We start from the raw sequence: 14807 nt of genomic DNA, 5'->3' as shown, positions 1-14807 counted from the left end.
GAGTGATCCTAATTTACCGTTCAAAAAAAATCAAATATAGACATTTTTTTTACTTTTGACCAACTTATCTTAGAATTAATTACTATGTTAATAGTTTTTAATGCTATGATCATGTCATATCTGTCACCTATAGTATATATAGCAATGCTCAATTGCAACTAAGAAACTCACACACACAACTTCCATATTTCTTTCAATTAATTGCTTCCTTCACCATGGCAAGGAAGAAAGTAAAGCTTGCTTACATAATGAATGACTCAGCAAGGAAAGCCAGCTACAAGAAAAGGAAGAAGGGTTTGATGAAGAAGATGAATGAGTTGAGCACATTATGTGACATTGATGCGTGTGCCATAATGTATAGCCCATATGAAACTGTGCCAGAGGTGTGGCCAAACGATGACGATGCGCAACGCGTGCTGGCGCAGTTCAACAGCATGCCAGAGATGCAGCAAAGCAAAAAGATGGTGAATCAGGAGAGCTTCATCAAGCAAAGAATCGCCAAGGCTAGTGAGCAGCTCAAGAAGCAGCTCAGGGAGAATTGGGAGATGCAGATGACTCAGGTCATGCACCAATGCTTGATCGGAAATGGGACGATCAAAAACTTGACGCTGCCTGAGCTGAATGAGCTGGGTGAATTGGTTGATTAATCCGTGAAAGACATTGAAAGCAGGATTGAGTCTCTTAAGAAAGGTATAGCAGTAATCGTCCCGCCGCCTCCGCTACCGCCTCGACCCCAAGTGAATGTTGGTTGTAGTAGTTCAAATGCTACTAATGAAATGATGGCTAGAGGACTTGGGATGCAGTCCTTGGAGAAAAGACCTATGGTTGATAGCATGAGTGGTATGGGTGGGATGCAAAGGACTCAATGGTTCACAGATTGGATGAACAATCCATCTGAACAAAATCCGGGTCTTGGTCCTGGGTTTGAGATGCCTCCGTTTGTTGACAATCCCAATATGACTTGGCCAAATCACTTTTCCCATAAAAGTTAAAACTATCTTCCTATTTTGGGTTTGCAGTCATCCTCATGTTTCCTTTGCTTTAAATGTTGGTTTTTATATATTTCGTAACTTATTATAATTATGTTATTTGAAGAACAGCTTGAATGTTTTAGCAATTCCATCTCTCATGATATACATCTTTTATATTCATACCAATAATATAATTTCATGTGTTACTAGTGTAGTAAATAGAACAGAAAACTAAACATTAAATTTTAAATTTCAAACTAACTGAAATATGCTATCATATATAATCCAAAATATTCATACCAGAAGTCAAATACACAAATTCTGGTTATTGTGAAATATCTTTCAAAAGAAACTTACATGGATTTAATTTGGTACCATAAATCACTAATCATTATATGGTCATATATTAATTATGATAATCTTCCAGATAATTGTATTAATTAGTGATCATCAAACACTAAAAAAGTAGGTTAGGCTGCTACTTGCTATACATAGTATGCTTCTCTCAAGTCAGGCTTAGTGTCTCCAACTCCAACTTAGGCATGTGCTACGAAAAGGCACAAAGGTGGCTGGGGTACTAGGGTTAGTGCTGCATGAACAGCGGCACTGGCACACCACGACAACAGGGACTTGGGGCAGTGGCATGAACATAGTCAGTATGACACATGTTATTTAATGTATAATATAAAACACTTGATCCACTAATAGCATATAAGCTTATACATGTTGTAATGAGAATTAAGCTTGGTTATGTAAATTCTTATTAGACGATGGTAAACAAACTTGTGGTTTTCCCTTATCTAATTTGTTCTTAGTAAGATTCAAGAATTGACGTACTCAAGTTTCTTCTTGTATTATTCTTTTATTTGTATTATTTGGTATGTAAATCTTAACTATTTTGTCTAGTTTTTATTTTTTTAAATATTCTATGTTATTTGCATTTTTATACAATAATTTTTTCTTCTGTGTCAGTGGTCGAGAAGCAGTTTTTCTAGCTCCTGTGTTAGGGGACCTTACCATTTAATTTTAATTTCACAAGGTATAATTGTTGATTAACTAGGTATTTGGGTGAGAAGAAAATAGAGCGTAAGTTACTAAAATTTCAAGATCGCATAGTTGATAGTTTCTTTAAATAGTGTGTTTTGAAAGAGGGAGTAGTATTGAAGACAAAAAAACCGTTGTTTTAGGGAGATTGTGTGGAAATCGAATGTCAAAACTAATGTGATGCGTTTTTGGGTATTTGATAAATGAGGCATTAGAGCATCTCATAGCCAACGTGCAGCTAGACAGACAAGAGGTAGCCGTATGTAGCGCGTTGTCCAGCTGGAGTCTAGCTTGGAGGTTCCGGACCACAAACGTAGCATGGACGAGGTGGTCCCTTACCAACGGCTATGCTTTATTATTATTTTTTAAATCAAGTATTACTAAAACCTGCACCTACTCTCATTCAAATAATTTCACTCTCAAACTTAAAATACACACATTCAATCTCAAATACGGGTGGAGGTATCCGTTTACCATTTTTGATCATGTACGCCGCAAAACATAAACGCCTAATTGTACCTACACGCCCTGCTAATGTGCCACCCCCTTGTTATGCAATTACACCCAGCAAAGCACCCCAACTCTTTTTGTTGACTCTTATGCCTTACAAACTTCTCACCTCTCATTGATGAATCGTTGACATGGACTGATAAAGAGTGGAACCAGGCCTTTGATCAAGTCATTGGAGAACTTTGATTTTGGAATGAGCACGTCCGATTTTCCAAAAGTCAGAGGAAGAATACAGTGCTGGCCTAGAGAGGAATACGTAGATGATACATTGGAGGAATATGGCATTGAACTTGAATGGTGTTTGAGGTTCCATGATTCATGGGAGGACGAGCGCTCAACGGATTAGGGTTACTCATTTGATTCACTCGCCTTCCTTTAAATATTTTTTTTATTATTGTTTGTTAATTAACTAGGTATTGGGGTGAGAAGAAAATAACGTTTAAGTTATTGAAAGCTCGAGATTACGCAGATGATAGTTTCTTTAAATATGTGTTTGAAAGTGGACGTTGCATTGAAGACAAAAAAAAATGGCGTGTTCTAAGTTTGTGTGTAAATCAAATGCGAAAACTCACTTGATGTATTTAAGGATATTTAATAAATGAAGCATTAGAGTATCTCCAGCGCTCCTTTTATAGCCTACGTGGAGCTAGACGAACAAGAGGCAATCCGAACAAAGCGTGTTGGGAAGTTGAAATCTAGTTTGGAGGTTCAGGAGTTTTTTCATGTTTATTTAGGTTTTTTTATAATCTTAATGTATGTCTTAAATTTATGTAAGTTTTTATTTTCAGTTATCTTTTCAATTAAGAAAACGAGAGAGAACTAAAATAATAGATGAATCATTCTAGGTATTTTCTTTGTTAGTCTGTTCAGGAGGATCTAATTTCATAATTATCCATGATTGTTTATGTATCTAGCATGACGTTTGTATAATTTAATTTTATATCTTTCGTTAATTTAAAGTAATATTAAATAGTTATCTATTATTTAAACACACTGAATATAAAAGAAAATTATTAAAAGTATTTTGATGCAAAATTGAATGAATATAAAAGTAGATGATACTCTTTGCATTGTGAGGTGAAGGATTGGTATTGTTGAAAAATGATGGTTTTTTAGTGAGATTTGAAACTTGATGTGATATATATTTCATGAAGTTACGTGTAAGGCTAAAAATGTGACTTATAATATCAAAAGAACGAACCCCATTAAATATATTATGGTTAAGAAATCCGGATACAAGACGAGAGTTTCGGTACACGAGTTTAATTAGCTTCAACGAGGAGAAACCTTTTTAGAATGTTTGGTCACTATGTTTAGTTATAAATAGCAAAATTATTTTCTAATATTGTGTGTGTTTTCATGGTGTAAATAACCACTCAATGGGAGCTTACATTGGGTGGGATCGGTTCGTTTAATGTTATGAATCTTTTATTACCAGTTAGGGAGTCGTTCAATATTATCTTTATATTATTTGTTCGATCGTTTGTTTATACCGCACCCGTCTCGTTCGTTTATCAAAAATAATCCGTTCGTTTGTCCGATCCGGGTTTGGGATATGGATACTTGGCAGTTAACTCTGGCCCTATTGGAATTCCGGCGACATCACCGATGAACTCTGGCGGTTTTGGGATATGTTTGCCGCCAGGGTTAGCTGATGTAAATGTCTCATAGTGGGCTGCTAGGTTTTATATATGATGGGCCTTGTTTATTTTGTTTTGTTTGGGCCGTTTACATAATGGTTGAGTTTGGGCCAGAAGTTAACACTCAAATCATTGCAAGATGTTTTTGAGCAGAGAAATAATTATATGTTTGGATTGACCAAACTAAAGAAAGTCAAAATTGATTGGTTTTCGTTATTGTTTAACCGTGTTCAAAGCTTGTATTTTTATATTATTTTAAAGGCGTTCGAGGAGTTGGATTCATGTGGTGAACTTTGAAAAAATTGGACCTGGATTTGGATATAGAAAGAAGAAATAATGAGTTTTGTCATTTGCTCATTGAATCTGGTAACTAGAAATCAATTTGTGGATATTCGAGCTCTTCTCAACCTATATTGCTTAAGATCCGAGAGAATGGATAAAGAAGAGGGAATTACTTCATGAATGAAATTAGGTCAGTCATTGAATTGAAATGAAGAGGCTTTGGTTTATCTGGTGATTTGTGAAGATGAGAGGCACAGTGTGACAAAGTATTGATATCACAAGTCAAGGGGGTGATTGTAAGGCAAAAAATGTGACTTATGATATCAAAAGAGCGAAACCCGTTAATATATTATGGTCAAGAAAATAATTAAAGTGGGTGAGAAATCCGGATACGAGACGAGAGCTTCAGTGCACGAGTTTAACTTTTACGGGAAGAAAGCTTCTAGAATGTTTGGTCACTATGTTTAGCTATAAATTGGAAACTTATTTTCTCACATATTGTGTGTTTTTATTGTGTAAACAACCACACAAGGGGAGCTCACCCTGGTTGGATTGGTTCGATTAATGTTATGAATCTTTTATTACTGGTTATAGAGTCATTTAATATTATCTTTATATTATTTGTTCGATCGTTTTTTTTATACCGCACCCATCTCGATCATTTATCAAAAACAGTCCGTCCGGGACCTACAATATGTAAATACACGTGGAGTTAGCATTAGAGATGCTCTTACTATGTAAGTATAGAAATGATACTTTACATCAAATAGAACTAATAGCTCATTTTGGGCAACGTTTAGCATGAGATTGTGACCGGTCCACTATAGAATTATATTTATTAAAAAATAGTTTGAAACTGAATTTGAAATGGAAGTAATGAAAGCAAAGAGTTAAGTTTCATTTTCATATCTATTGTTTGTTCAATTACGTAACTTTAATACCATTTATGAATTCATTGCAATATGATTATGAATTCATTGCAATATGATACTTGACATTTAAAAAACATGTCATTTTAGTACTTTTTCTAACCACCTCTATTTTTTTGTTAACTCAGTGGTAAAATGGTAATTTCGTTTATTTTATTTATTTTATCATTTGAGTCAAGTGTCATTTTGATACGTGTGGTTTTTTCTATTACGAAACTTTAGTATCTTTTTTGAAATTATTGCAACTAGATACTTAGATTACTTTTGGATATATAGGCATACAAAAAGAGACATTACATATTACAATTAAAATGTCATATCTAATCCTAAATGAACATATCACCCCTACTCATCAATCCTATAAACCCTAACCATTGTTCATCTTCAAGTTCAATGAATTAGGAAATGGTGTTTTACTAATGTGGTTCGTCAACCATCGTTCAAACAAACATCTTGGACATCATGTAACCTTGATTGACATTTTTATTGTTGTGGTAGAAAGGCATGTTAAAATATTAATTTTGTTGACTTCTGACCTAATTAATCGATGTTGGTCTTCCAATTTTTTATCTAACTGATGTTATACTGAAAGGTGCGAAGTTGTGGGTTTGTTATTTGGCTTGATTCTTCGATGTTTAAAGAGCTACTATTATCATACTGGAATTTCGAACAAAATTAATGCACATGAAGAAAATGCAGGAACAATGGCATAGATGAACTCATATACCTTGAAGCTACTGGAAGAAAATTGACAATCAAGAACAGATGGCTAAAAATAATGTTATGCATTTCATAGTTTTTCATCTTCTATCATGTATTTTAGTTATCTTTAAATTATCTATACTATATATAAAGCATGAGTGCGGGACCTCTTAATTTTATGAGGTATCAAACTTGTTGTTTTTAGCACAAACCATAATGCATATGATCAAGACATTTTAAGGGTAATTTTTTCTTTTAACATATTTGTCTTTTAGCAAAAGCAAAATTATTTATTTTTTATTTATTCAAAAATAATTACAAGTTTGGTCCTTTAACTTTAATCACATTTTGTAAATTTATATAATACTTACATATATACCCCTTATTATAAACCAACTACCCCGACGACGTTTAAACGTTTATAACCTTTTCACACGCTAATATTTTTTTTTAAAACATTATACCATAAAAACGAGTATTTTATTCTCTTTAATTTGAGTATAGTATTGTTATACTTTTTCATTTTAAAAACTTAACGTGTTACGTGATTACCATTAAAAACTGACATACGAATCAGGCGAGTTCGGCCGTTCGGGTCATGGGTCTAAAAAGTTAAGGTTGGAATGAGTCGATACAAAAAGTTTAATTTGGTTTGGGTTGGGATGGGTTTGGGTTGAAAGGGGTCAAGTCATAACGAATTTCGGTTAGAACATTGTCAAGCGGAATGGGTTGCGAGTCAAGACGAGTTCAATGTAGCGTTACGTGCGCACCGACACCTGACTGAGCATGCACCGTCATTGTGTGACGTGCTTACTAACACCGATTAAGATTCCAATGCCAATACAAGCATACTATTGTCGGATTACGAGCGTACTATTGTGAAGTCACGCACCTACAGAGACAGTAACACCGGTTACACATCTGATGTCATGTTTGTGTGCATCCTCGCCGCATCGCGCGGGCACGCATCTAGTAATATGTAATATGTAACTTCTCTTTTGGTTTGCCTATGTTAAAATCTAATCTAAATATCCAGTTGCAATAAATTCAAAAAAGATACTAAAATTGCTAAATAGAATAAACCACATACATGAAAATGACAATTAACTCAAAAGAGAAAATAAAAAAAGAAAAGAAATTACCAACTTACCCCTGACTTAACGAAAAAAATAGACGATGTTAGAAAAAAAAATACTAAAATGACATGTTTTTAAAATGTCAGTTATCCAGTTGTAATGATTTAAAACGCTACTAAATTTGCGTAATTAAACAAACTAAATGTATGAAAATGACACTAGTAAACAATTGAAATTTGCGATGGAATTTAGATAAAAACAAACTTTAAAAATGTTTTTTAATATACTTTGTGATTGTTAAATTAAAATTTTAATATACTTAAAATGTGTATCAGCTATATTTTGAGATAGAAATTAATTACATTTAAAAGCGCTACTCCCCCTGTCTCACTAAAAGTGTCCACATTTAATTTTTTATTTGTCCTGTTACAAGTTCACTTTCAAAATTTATTAGTCAATTTTTAAGTATCCCCTTTAACACACACAAGTAACATTAATAAACAATATTGGTGGGCTCAATTTTCAAGGGCATTCTTGTCATTTGGTAACTAAATAAAACAATAATTTAATCTACTTTAAACTTTATGTTTTTCAAATTAAGTCATTTTGACCGGTACGGATAGGGCTGTGCAACGGTTCAGAACCGCGAGAACCGAACCGAAACTGGAACTAAACCGGAACCGAAAATCACTAAAAATTAAAACCGGAACCTATTATAGTAAACCGGTTCGGTTCCAGAACCGGTAAAGTCGGTTCTCGCTAATCTTATCTGGCCAGAACCGTTTCCATTGTATATTTATCAAATATGTTCTCCAAACTTTGCAAATTACAAAACAAGTTTATATAATTGTATGTCTTCTTTAACGGTAAAATTAATTTAGGTTACAACATGAACATCCGTTATATTTTTTATTAAAACTTAATTGTCAAATAAATCATTAACAACGATAGATTAAAGGAAGATCATATCATTTTATATTAAATTACCTTGACAGCTTAAGTCAAAATTGATCATGGTTGCTAGGTCTTGAAGGCAAAGAAAGAATATTTGAATTCAATAATAATTGAATGGATGCGGGTTAATAAGTTACTCTATAAAAATGGGTATTGGTAAATTTAGTTAAAACGTTTTTAATATTCCGGTTCTTCGGTTCCAAGTCTAAAACCGCCGGTTTTACCCGGAACCTAACCGCGAACCGTTTAATTCAAATTCTGAGAACCGAGAACCATAATGTTACATAGGTTAGCGGTTCTGAGGCACCGGTTCGGTTCGGTGCCGGTTCCGCGGTTCTGACGATTCCGAACCGTTTTTTACTCACCCCTACGGATACATATATTTGAGACGGAAATTTCTTGTCAAAAAGCCCATTTGCAACGGTATTGTTTGTCACACTAAAAAATTATCAAGAGATCGTCTTTTAATAGCGTTAATATCTCACAGTAAAGAGAATATACGTTGTTTATCTGTTACAAATATAATAGTGAGTTTAAATCCTTACTAACCTAATGAAGAAACACTAATCGACCCCGGGCAGATTACCGATAATCTGGGGGTTAAATAGATGTTTCCCACGAGGGGTTAGATCCGGCAAAGATGGTTCTTCTGATAACCTGCAAAATAGACACCGTGAGCTCGTCACTGAGAAGGGAGGGTACCTCCTTGTGACCACCCTCCGGCGTGAGAATCAGACTAGATTGCTCTTGAATATAAGTGTATATTAAGAGATTGCTAGAGCAGATATCAGGTATAAGATATAAGATACAAGATAAGATGAGATGATCATACCATTTTGGGTATTTATAGCCGAAGGTAGGTTTCCAAGAGGGTATAGCTGGCTGAATAGTATTCCTGTTCTACCAACTGTGGCTTACGCACGTGCCATGCTGGTAGTTGGTGGGTAGGCAGCGGCTGACAGTGACCAGGCCTGCTGTGTACTATTCCTTTTCCACCAACTGCAGACTATGCACGTGGTATGACAGGAGTTGGTGAGTAGGCAACGGCTAATAGTGACATACAGTACAAGAGCATGCTGCTCGCCATACTGTTGTCAATGAGCTGTCGTATTTCTGGTCAGATCTTTTGCCCATACCTCGTCAGGTACAGTACAAAAGATCCTCCAGTATCGTACGGACTGGCTCATTTGGGCGGGAGTATTCCCCCTCCCGCCTTTGTGCGGGATTGTTCCCGGCTTTGCTCATTCCTTCAGGTGACTACTGAATTATTTTGAGAGCTAAGTGCCTTGTGCGTGTAGCCTTGCTGCGCGGGTGGCCTTCCCTGATGGCTTGTATCCGCAGCTGCGGGAACAGGCGGAGTACTTCGCCATTGGGAGGCATTTCCTGCGGGAACAGCTTGCGTACTGCGCGTAAGGACGTCACGTCTCTGAGCATGGTGGGTCCTGCGGATCCAGTTGGTTTCTGCGCAGACGTCTCTCTTCAAGGTGAGTCCTGCGGGTCCAACTGGGCTCTGCTGGGACCTACCTCTTCAAGTCCCCCCAGTCCAATGTTCTTCTCATGAATGTTTAATAAGTGAGGTGAACTTTTGGACTTAAGCAAAGGGTTTTTGAAAAGGGTTTAGTTTTAAGGTTTTCCTTGGGGATTCTTCCCGCGGAAGTCCTAATGTCACTTGCAGAAATTCCCGACTTTCCTGCTTGATCTTTGGGTATGATGCGGGTAGGTCTGTAACCTCCTCGCAAGTCAGAAGCGTTGAGTCCCACTTGTGTGGATTCTCCATGAGGTTTTGGTAGTTTTGAACATAGTGATCAATTATGTTAAAACCACCAATTCCATCTTGGAGCTTCAAACAATATAGTTCTCGACGATCCCGCTATGCGGGGATGTTATTCCCGTTTCCGCAAGCATGGCCCAGAAGATCCTTCTTGGTTTCAATTCCCTGCGGAGCGCTAGGTATGTGAAGGGTTTTGCCTTGACACTGTACCCGCACTCGTCTTACGGTTACTTCCAAGGTATTCCTGGCGTCAATTCCCTGCGGGTGCTAAGTATGTGAAGGGTTTTGCCTTAAACACTGTACCCGCACCCGTCTTATAGTTACTTGGTCGCCGAGGTATTCTTGGCTTCAATTCCCTGCAGGTGCTAAGTATGTGAAGGGTTTTGCCTTAACACTGTACTCGCACCTGTCTTATAGTTACTTGGTTGCCAAGGTAAGGGGTATTTTCCCGCTTACTTTTGAATCTTTTTGAAATTTTGAAATTCGAAGAGTTGGTGAAAGGATAAGAACAGTCCAAACTGTTGAAACGTCGTCCGATGGTTTCTTCTGACAGTGTCAGGACGTGCAGGAAGTTATGGCGACGTGACAGTATATGGTCATTCCAGACGCTTTTTCAGGCGCGTGGGCGCGATTTTTCGGGCGCGTAGCCGCGAAATTAATTGCACGCGTCCTTTCAACAGATGTTGCCAGCTTGCTCATTGCCACGTGTCATAGTTTCATTGCACCTGCGATTTCTCTCTCTTCCGCATTAAATTCATCGCATTAATTGCGATGAGTATATAAAGGGGGAGAGGGTTCTTTGCAATCCACACTTTCACTTCTCTTCATCTTCTAAACGATTTCCGGCGAATACTCACTATTCCGTCGAGCATTCTTCTGAAATCGTTTTTCTGTACATCCAAACATGTCTTCTTTTGCCGAGGAGTCTAACGTGTTCGTCGAGAATCCGTCGTCCACTTCCGATAAGGATGACAAGAGCACTGCTGGCGAGTGCCAGTGCGCTCTTCCTGCCGAGCTTTTTCAGTACATCGTCCGGAAGTTCATGCTCGAGCCGTTCGAGCCTGAGTTTCCGGAGCCACACCAGACGGTGTACGATGCCCACAAGGGCAAGATAGGGTTGTACGCTGCATTCTTCGTTTATGGGAATCTCAGGTTCCCATTGACGAAGTTTGTATACCGTGTCTTGGAGAGGCACGGTGTGCATCTGACGGAGGTACACCCGATGGCGATCGCCAAGATCCGCCACTTTGAGTGGGTGTGCCTCATTCTGGGCGTGGAGCCCCATGTTAACCGATTGATGACCTTCTATTCTTGGAGGTGCATCCAGGGGTGGTACACCTTGGTCAATCGGATCAAGGGGTTGAAGATCTGCGCTACCGAGCGCAGTCTTCGGTCGTGGAAGCGTGAGTTTTTTTATATCTCCACTCGCGTCGTCCCCCTTGCGATGACCTTTAAGAATGGGAGAGCACTCCCCACCCTTCACGCCCTCAACTACCAGGAGGCGGAGTGGTTCGCCAAGATCTCCCGGGTCCAGACTCCGGTATACCGCTTTGCGGAGTCTGGGATGGTGATGCTTGGGATGAGCCGGGTCTGGAAGGAGGCGTCACAGGTTCCCATCGTCCTCGAATACGGTTTTAACTCTGTCCCTTGCAGTATGCTCTGTCTTCTTTGTTTATATAGGTTTGTCTTCTAACTGTTTGTTTCTTTTATTTCAGAGGGGAACGACTTGCAGTCTCTCCTGCAGCCGCGGGAGAGTGATGGTCCCGCTCGGATGGGTACTCGTGCTCTCGATGAGAACGAGTTGCCCATCTTGGAGCAAACGAGTGATCGGTTTGTGGAGGTCTACCCGCTAGGCCACCCTATTCTGAGCGCCACGCGGCCAGGTAAGGCGTTATTCAACCCTCGACCTCTCAATGCTGAAACCTCTGCTGGAATTCCTCTAATCTTGTCATCTTCTGATGAGGAATCCGCAGATGGTCCTCCGTTGGTGCGGAAGAAGAAGGCTGCCGGCGGGAAGGGGAAGGCGAAGGTTGCCTCCACTGCCGATCCGGTGCCTCGGTCTGATTCAGAGACCGAGAGCGAGGAGGTGGCGGGGAACCCTGGTGGTGATAAGACCACTGCTCCGGAGGCTGAGACGACCGTCACCTCCGAGCAGCCCAGGACAACGACGGTGAGCGGCGTGAAGAGGCCGGCTCCATCGGGTTCGTCCCCGCCTGTTCGCACTTTTAGGCTCAAGAAAACCCGTAAGTACAAACTTCCTTTACTTTTTAACTTCATATCTTTCCGCCATTATACTTATATCTTCTTTGTGCAGATGTGGATGCTACCGCATTCCAGGGTGGAGCGGGGAGGAGCACCTCCGGACCCATGAAGGTAGGCTTGGTCAACCTACCTGAGGCGATGACCCAGGCGGCTGCGCCTGCTTCAGTTGTTGGTTCAGTTGCTCACCCAGTTGAGCCAACTGTTCCAACTGTGATGACATCTCCGCCGGCTGTCAGTGCCATATTTACTGAATCTTTCACTGAGCCGGCGGTGACTATTTCTGCGGGTACTTCCGCAGCGGCGACCACGGTTGTGAGTTCACCTCCGGTGAGTTCACCTCCGTTGGTTTCTACCGCGGCGGCCTCTATGCCTCCTCCGACGTCGGCAGCTACGGCCGATCCTTCAGGTATGCTTGGGGCTTCTCGCCAACCTCTGCCTCCTTCCCATCTGCCTGACCTCTTGGATGGATTTCCCTTGGGTTCAGGTGATGGGTTTGGCGGTTATCGGCCTGTTGTCGACCCTACAGGTGAGTAGGGTTCTTTTGGCCTTTTTTTTTTTTTTTTATATCATCTTTTCCTAACTGCCTTTTGTTTTTTGCAGTGTAGGATTCCAATGAAGTGTATGTTCCACGATGGAACATCCGCCGAGGAACAACCCTTCGCACGCCTGTGGAGTGCGTGGAGTGGGCTCGTCACGCAGCTCCCAGTGGTGCGTTGGGGGAAGCAATGGCTAGCTACCAGGAGGGTAGGCTAACCAACGAGCTTCGGATTCTCCTGGCCCGGATGCAGCCGCGCGTCGAGCTGCTCTGTCGTGAAAACGACAAGTTAAAAGCAGCTCGTATTCAAGAAGTAGCTCAGGCGCGGGCTGTCCGGGAGGAGAACAAGAGGCTTACCGCAGTGGCTGCGGAAAAGGAGAAGGCCTTCAAGGCCCTCGAGGTTGAAGTTCAGGCCCGGCTCGAGGCCCGTTCCAAGGCTGCCCAAGCTGTTAACGAACAGCTTCGGCTGGCTAAGGAAACTGCACGGAACGCAACCGAGAGGGCCACCAAGGCTGAAGCTGTTGCTGAGCCTCTAGGCCTCGAGAATGAGGAACTTAAAGCCAAACTAGAGGCGCTCCAACAGGCTCATAATGCCTTGGCGATGGAAGACGCCAAGAAGCTCCAAGAGATCTTGGACCAGAGGGGGGTGCTTGACCATACTGAGCGGAAGCTAAAGGGCGTTGAAGAGGCTGCGGCTAAAGAAGTGTTGCTTGCCAACCTCAACAAAAGTGAAGCCGAACGCGCCCGTAACCAAGCTCAAGCTGCCCTCCAGGAGGCTCTGGTTACCAAGGAATGGCTTCTTCGAGAAGCGTTGTCGCAGGTAAGCTTAGCTTCCTAATGTCTTCACGCTTTTCTTTGTAAATAGAAAAGGTTTTGATACTTGTATTTTTTCTTGTAGGTTGTGCATCGAGTCTTCACGGACACATCATACGAAGATGCCATGATCGCAGCCCTCAACGCTTCTCACGAGGATGGGGAAAAAGCCGGCTTCCTGCTTGGTCTAGGGTTCGTTGAGAAAGGCATCCCGCCTTCCAACTTCCCTTTATATGATGTTGATACTGAAGCTGTATATGACCAAGCAGTGAATCAGTATGCTGCCTTCCCGCATCCGGTGGTGGAGAAGGTGAACGAAGTTGCTGCTGCTGATGATGGGCTAGCCATTCTAAAGACCTTCCTTGAACCGCCACACTCTACTGATGGTGCTGGTCCATGTGGAAGTGGTCCTGAAGCTTGATCCTGAAGATCCCTTTCCACTATTAGAGTAGACTTTTATTTTTGTATAGCTTCTTTTGTATGCGGGTATGTACCCAGCAATCTTTGTAATATTTGAATTTCGATGGAATAAAGATTATTTGCCAATCCCTTGCCTTGTTTATTTCACGCATATTCTGATTTAACTTAATTTCTTTAGTACTTAGATAAGTTAACTTTTCAACGTGGTAGATAATAAGTTAAAGTTTTGCGTCCTCTTTCATGATTGTGCGGATAAGACCGTCACTTGCACTTAGTAGGATGGCTAAACTTTACCTATATCTGACCTGCGTGGAAGTTTTTCTCATCTTTTCCTTTGAAATTTTCTAAGTATTTTGAATAAGTTAACCGTTCGACGCGCGGTTGTCAATAGGTTAGTTCAGTTTCCTCTATCATGATTTGTGCAGTTAGGACCGGCACTTTCATTTAGTGGGATGACCAAAGTTTACCTATGACTGACCTGCGTGAAGGTTTGCCGTTTTTTGGGTTTATGCGGGTTTTGCCGCCTTCCCCACGCAACGACTTTCCACGTAATTATGCGGTGAATACCGGCATATCAGTGTTGAATAAATTAACCGTTCGACGCGCGGTTGTTAATAGGTTAGTGTTCAGTTTCCTCTATCATGATTCGTGCGGATAGACCGGCACTTTCATTTAGTGGGATGACTGAACTTTACCTTTAACTGACCTGCGTGAAGGTTTGCCGTTTTTTGGGTTTATGCGGGTTTTGCCGCCTTCCCCACGCAACGACTTTCTTTCACACTTATGTATGCGGTGAAGACCGGCATATCCGTGTGGAAAGTTCATAAGTATAAATGTAAGATCATCAGCATCGATGTTTTAAGGAGAATCATTTCCATTAGAAGTGGCTCTGGGCCTT

The 14807-nt window shown here is 40.5% G+C and overlaps 1 pseudogene; it reads left to right on the top strand.

Annotated features, from left to right (window-relative positions):
* The first annotated feature begins 215 nt into the window (after positions 1–215).
* LOC143621280 (agamous-like MADS-box protein AGL80 pseudogene) lies at positions 216–1138 on the top strand (annotated as a pseudogene).
* The last annotated feature ends 13669 nt before the right edge of the window (positions 1139–14807 follow it).

This window comes from Bidens hawaiensis, unplaced genomic scaffold (assembly GCF_021521415.1).
Source record: "Bidens hawaiensis isolate Kalapana, Puna unplaced genomic scaffold, B.hawaiensis_p1.1 tig00000326_1, whole genome shotgun sequence".
In the NCBI taxonomy this organism is placed as follows: Eukaryota; Viridiplantae; Streptophyta; class Magnoliopsida; order Asterales; family Asteraceae; genus Bidens; species Bidens hawaiensis.
The sequence above is the reverse complement of the archived record's forward strand: the minus strand, read 5'-3'. Positions and strand labels throughout refer to the sequence as shown.